At 51.3% G+C, this 6,576-nt stretch overlaps 1 pseudogene; it reads right to left on the reverse strand.

Annotated features, from left to right (window-relative positions):
- Window positions 1-3,883: 3,883 nt before the first annotated feature.
- Window positions 3,884-5,293, reverse strand: LOC142433851 (mitochondrial glutathione transporter SLC25A39 pseudogene; annotated as a pseudogene).
- Window positions 5,294-6,576: the final 1,283 nt, after the last annotated feature.

Raw genomic sequence — 6,576 nt, forward strand, 5'->3', positions numbered from 1 at the left:
AGGCTCTCTTCTGCTCCAGATCTTTTTATGTTGAAAAGAGGTAACCATTTTACATGTTGCACATTAACCAAACAAGGAAATCAAGCCAAACTTTAGGGAGACAATAAAACAGATGAATCAAAAGATGTATCAACTAGGTAACATAACTAACCCCACAGAAAAAGAAATGACTTCACAACACTTTGACTACCTCTCCAGCCAACTTATTCTAGCCGCAAAAAGAACGGGGAAGAAAAAACAAGGGGGGGGGGCGGGAAAGAAAGGGAAATCTTACATTGAATTCAGTGAACTCCATAGTCAAGTTGTTAGGTACCACTCATAGTGATCCTATGTCCGTCATCAACACACACTACACTAGCACCCACGTCTTCGGTGATGACACACCCTCTGCTCTTTAAATCTGGAATTGAAAGATCAGTTCGAGCTCATCAGTTTTCCTTCTTAAAAATAGATTCCGATTTCCTAAGCCTTCCACTACAAAGAATGCCCATGACAAGGTAATGAAAATGAGCCTCACCAGAGGAGCTGGAATTCCTTGGAGTGATGGATGGTCTATGCTGGATGTGCGTTTGGAACTGTAGGCGATGCGCCTGAAACATCTGGTTAGGTGAGAAATCAAGAAGGCATCGTGAGAAATCTATGTCTGAAAAGAACACTCTTTCGAGCACAGACGGCGAGACCACCTCACGCACTTTGGTTTTTCCGGAGAGACGTGTCCCTAGAGGAAGGTGTCGCGTTGCAAACTCCTCACCAAGATGAATTGGCACAGTGTTTGCTGCCATGGGCTCAAGCGTAGCGACTGTGAAGCTGGTGCTGGGCTGGGTGGTGTTCTGTCCCGTTGCACACGGGGCCCTCTGAGTCGGCACCAACTCCACAGAACCAATAGCATCACCATGAGGCCGAACCTAGGCGATACAAAAGGTCAATGTCAGCGGTTGCTAATTGAAAGGTTGGGGCTCTGTGCCCGTCCAGGCATGCCTCAGGAGAAAGGCCTGGCATTCGAGTGCCAGCAACCCCCTCTGAAAACCCTGTGGAGTACAGCTCGACTCTGACGTAGGGTCCTTGTGAGCCAGAGCCCACCCTACGGCACCTAGTGACAGTCACTGAAGGCTTATTGGGCCTTACACGAGGTCTGGTGATCCTCGCAATCGCCTTTGGAGGCAAGTATTAAGATTCCGTTCTCCATCTCACAGAGTCCGAGCTGGGATTTGCAGTCAGGCAGCCTGCCCCTCAGGCACAGGCTATCGCCCACTCCACTCTCCTGGCGGTCATGGCCTGCAGTGCACTAAGATTGCCCTCCACAGGAGCCCCCCCATGCAGGGAGCACAGCAGAGAGCTGAGAACCTGCCCCAGAGTGTTTTGCCGCATTTCAGAGAGACAGGGTTGGTGCAGGAAAGGGCAATGTTTCAAGTCGGCTACAGGTCTCCTCCGGCACTCCAGGGTCTGCCAGTCCCCACTCCAGAGTAACGGAGATGCAAGCAAGGCCGTGCCTAGGACTAGCTCCACCCTGCCGCCTTGCAGAGGCTTTCATGTTATTTCGTGAGTCCCACATCCTGTTTCTTAGAGAAAAGCTCCCCCCAAGGAAGACAACTCTGGATCAGGAGAGTTTCCCCCAGATGATAAAGTATTTTCTCCACTTCAAGTCACATAGGTTTCCTAGATGTCCTTGGTCTTTCTGGAATTCTCACTAAGAACTTCGGCCTTCCAGAACAGAATGTGGACACATCACACTCTCTGCTGACATACGGAGACCAATCTCCTGGTCCCAAAAGTGTTCCCCTTGCCACCACAGCCAGGCCAGAGTTTCTAAAGCAGCAATAGAAGGGGAGCCAGGCTGTAGGGGAGCTTATTGTCATGAGGTGTCATCGAATCGGTTATGACAGTGGCGACCTTATGCACAATGGAACAAGACATTGCCCAGTCCTGTGGCGTCCGCACAATGGGCCGTCCCTACGCTTGAGCACGTTGCTGAAGCTCCTGCATCAATTCATCTCCTCGGGGGCCTGCCTCTTTTTGCTGCCCCTCTCCTTTACCAAATATGATATCCTTCTCCGGGGACTGGTCTCTCCTGGCAACATGTCCAAAGCTTGCAGGACAAAGTCTTGGCATCTCTGTCTCTCCGAAACACTCGGGGCGTACTTTTTCCAAGACAGATCGGGTTGTCCTCAGAGCAGTAGAGCTTTTGTGATTTTTGGAAGAATTACCCCTCCGGAGCTCATGTTTTCTGATGCGTGTTAAAATTGCTGTGCTTTGACTTTCCATTTTCCATTTTTATTGCTACTGCATGAATGTACAATTGGTTGTTGCATGCTGACCTCATATCATCCAGCCTCGGCTAATCCAGTGATTCACTGTAGACACTAGTTTAGACTAATGGAAATTTCAAGATAGACTAATGTAGTCTATGAATAAAGATCGTTTACTTCCTCATTCCAATATGAATGTCATTTGTGTTGTCTGTTTGTTTCTACTGACTATACGGCACAGAGCGATTTTTGGGTGCCCTCCTTTCATAGGTGGTAGTTGTTTCCATGCAGCCAGTAAGCACAACTTCTGGAGGGTACATAGATGCTCCTTCTGGCCCACCCTGGTAAAGCCCACCCCAGAGTACTTTATCTATACCATCCCCATCCCATCAAAAGTGAGACTAGGATACTGAACGCATCAAGTCCATTCACTGGCATCCGGGGAGCCTTGTCGGTCTGGATAACTGAACAGAGCTGGACGTTGGGGGAAAAGCAGTAGGATGGAAGAGTGAATTGCCTTCCAGGAACACGAATGAAACTTGTCAGAGGGCAAGGATTCTTATTTCCACGGAAATGTCAATATGGCCATATCCACTCGGAAGGATTTTAGGTATGTACAACTCAATATTTTTTCTTAGGAAGAAAAATATCGTGGTATTTACGAGATATCCAAAGCACTGGACAATAGTGGAGGCTGGAAAAAGACAGAATGGACCGTTGAATCGTGGAGGCTGTGGCACCCAGTTCGGGAAACACCCTATCCCTGCCATGATCAGTAGTTGAACTGAAACAGGAAGACGAGCAAGGGCGGCAGGTCAGTTCGGGAAGGCGCCGGAAGGTGCATTAGGGAAGGATGCGTTTCTCCAAGTAGACCATCTTGGTCTTCGAGCACCCTTCTCCCCGCACAGAGGTGTCCCATGGCTGCTTTCTGATGTCAAAACCTTTGTAGGTACTATTGGCTGAGGGGAAAGGCCCTGTTGAAAAGGAAAGCCGCTATTGGCTGAGGGAAAACGTCAATCATAGCTGGAGGGCGTGGCTCTCCATTGTCCCAGGGCGGGGCTTGTGCAGAAAGCTCCAGAGCCCCAGGTAGACGCCTCAGAGGCTTAGCGATGGCTGAAGAGCAGGCTCCGCGATGGAGGAGCCCACCGCGGGCTCCGAGCGATTCGAAAGCACAGCTCACAAGAGCAGACTGAGGAGAAGGACGCGTGTCAGCCCGAGTCACAAAGAGTGAGGAGGTACGATGGCGAGATCCCCGACTCTCCACTCTTCCCCGTGTCCCTTCGCCCCCATGCCCCCAGGACTCCCTCTCTTCATTTCTGACCCCCATCTCGCTCTCTCTCTCTCTCTCTCGGTGCACCCCTTCTCAAGAAACGCCCCTTTCTCATCCACCCGAACACTGCCTTGCTCTAAACGAATGTCCTTCTGGGCCTCTGTGTTTCCCAAACAGGTGATGAGCTTAGTGAGGGAGGTGAGAAGAATCCTTCGAGAGACTTCCAGAAGAAACACCGCTGAAACGGATGGGCCCATGCCAGGAAGAAGGCGGCACGTGCTTGTGTTGTGGGGCAGGAGAAAGAAAATAAATCAGCGCCAGGTAGCAGAAGACAGCGAGCCAGAAGAGGACGCTTCCTCCGCATCCGTCAACGAGCAGTGGGCGGCGAGTAATTGCAGAGGAGGTCCAGCGAGAACAGCTGCGGCCACTGGAAAACGGTCACTTTTGTAGGGACAGCGTATGACACCAGAAGGCACACCCATTGCGACGGTGGTGAAAGCAAAACCACGGTGTGCATATGTGTGGGTGTGTGTATTTTCTGACCGTGTGGAGGGAGGGAAGTAAGAGTGGGGATGTGAGGAGAGAGGGAGAGGGGGTCCTGCAGGGCTCGCCCGCCCCTCAGTGCGGAGGAAAAGGCACTTGGCTCAGTGTCCTTCAGCCCACAGCCCATCCGAGGAGATGGGGGACCTCTGTCCCCATTCAAGGGCGCGGCAGCTGCTACTGCTTGAGCTTCTGGAAGAAGCTTCTGCCAAACTCTCGTAAGTGTTGAGGATAATGGCCCAAAGGAGGTGGCCTTGATCCAAGTCAGGAAGCCTGAAAAGAGCCCCTTGATGCCGGCCTCCTCTAGGATTCTCCTCCTCCTCTTCTGGAGCAGCAGCCAGGTGGAGCTGACCTGTGCTGGCCGCACTCTCAGAGTCTCGGCTGTGCCCAGCTTGACAGACCTGGCGCTGAGTCTTCACCACGTTGAAGGGCAGGGCCAGGGTGACTGCCACCGTCCCAGAGATGGCGCCAGCCACAAAGCCAATGCCCTGCATATATATCTTGGTCCTTTGGCCTAGGGGCACTCAGCAGAACTTAATCACCTCCTTGTTGAACCAATACAGGTTCTGAAGGGCATGTGCTGCAGGGCCGTGGCCCCTGCCCTGCCAGAGAGGGAGCGCCAGCCACCAAGAGCCACTGGGGCCTGCACAGAGGTGCCCAATTCCAGACAGGACACCTGCTGCGCCTGTAGCTTTGTCCTCACCGGTTCCAGGGTGCTGACCACTGTCAGAATACCCACGCTGGCCAGAGTGTCAGCCACCATGCAGACATGAAGGTAAGAGCCCAAGGCTAGGCCACGCAGGCAGGTCTTGAGTTGGTCATAAGAGGTGAAGTCGATGCCAGTGCCTGGCACCACCATCACCTGGGTGGCTGGGAGGCTGCCCCACAGAGTGCTGGTGCCCTGGTGCTCCACAAGCTTCATCAGGCATCCATGGTGCCCATGGAAAATCAGATGGGACCCTAAAAGCATGGAGCACAGCGTGCCCCATGTGGGCACCAGGACGGGGCTCCAGGACACCGTTGCTGTACAGGAGGCACTCGGGCGATTCGCTATAGGAGACGCTCCAGAGTCTAGAGAGGGAGTCTTCAGTTCGGGGGCCACCGAGGGGCGCTGGGACTGCACACGCACCTTCAGCACATCCAGGGGTGTCCTGAAGAGAGCGGGGACCACTGTTCCATCGCTCCAGACCACCATTTGTTGGAGAGGGCCAATGCCACCGGGGCCCTGGTCAGCCATCCTGTCGTCTCCATCCTGACTCTGGGCTGGTGCTCGCGCTGTTCAGCGCCCGGAACCCGGCCCGTAGGGGCTCCAAGGCCGGCCGGTGCAGGGTTTGCGTGTCTCGGTGTTCTATTGTTTTTTGATCCTCTGTCCCAAAGCAAACTCACTGCCACGGAGTTGATGCCGACTCCTAGCAGCTAACACAGGGCAGGGTAGCACTGCCCTCGTGACGGAGCTCTTTGCAGGGGTAGAAAGCCTGGTCGTTCTCCCTGGAGAGAGAGATCTTCACAGAGCAAAATTCTCAAGGCAGGCCGTCTTTACAAGTTAAGCCAAGCTTGGTTTGCTTTTAAGAAGACTTCAGGGGCTATTTTGTTTTAAGGTTTAAGTATTATGTCGAGGCAATCATTTCAGAGGTTCAGCCGGACTTCATGGCTTCAGAAATTGTACATTTCATGAGACTGTGGAATTTCGTTCTGTATTTTCACTCTTTTGATCAGAATGTTCCGTAACGGTTGGCAAGCCCCGTGCAACTGTTCTGGCTCCCTGGCTAGACGGGCAGTTGCTCACGAAGCCGCTAGTCACACATTCGGACTGTGGGGTCCTTTATTGTCTTGTTTTTCTTTTTAAACATTAACTTTTGAGAACTTTATGCATACTCTTCATATAAATCATTTGTTGTATATGTGGTTTGTGAATATTTTATTCCCCGTGTAGCCAGTCATCTTACAATACATCCATACACATTCAATTCTGTTGTTTTCTAGTGTCACGTGGGTTACACAGCCAACAATGTTATCAGCCACCACCCTCTTCCCTACTCTCACGGAATCATTGCTCCTGGTACTGTTTCTGAAGAGTGCTCTCTCTTGACTTTCGTGCACTGAACAATCTTAATTATACAAATAAACAAATGCAGGTCTAGCAAGATTCACGACGTAAAACAAAGACCATAATAGTAAGGGGCAGAAATAGTAAAGAACGAGAGGAGAGTAGTTATGTGTTTCATCAGTTCTATATCGCACCCTGGATATATCATTCCTTCCATGTTGCCTTTCTGTGAGGGACTATCCAAAATATCTTGCAGGTCACGTTTGGGTCGTGCGTTAGTTTGGGTAGACTAGAAAAACAAATTCATAGACACTCGTGTGTATAAGAAAGAGCTTTATATGCAAGAGCCATTGAACATTGAGAATACATCCCAGCCCAGTCCAGATCAAGTCGATAAGTGCAATATTAGCCTGTATGTCTGATACCAATCTATAAAGTCCTCTTCAGACTCACAAAACACATGCACTGAAGCC

This window comes from Tenrec ecaudatus, chromosome X (assembly GCF_050624435.1).
Source record: "Tenrec ecaudatus isolate mTenEca1 chromosome X, mTenEca1.hap1, whole genome shotgun sequence".
Lineage (NCBI taxonomy): Eukaryota > Metazoa > Chordata > Mammalia > Afrosoricida > Tenrecidae > Tenrec > Tenrec ecaudatus.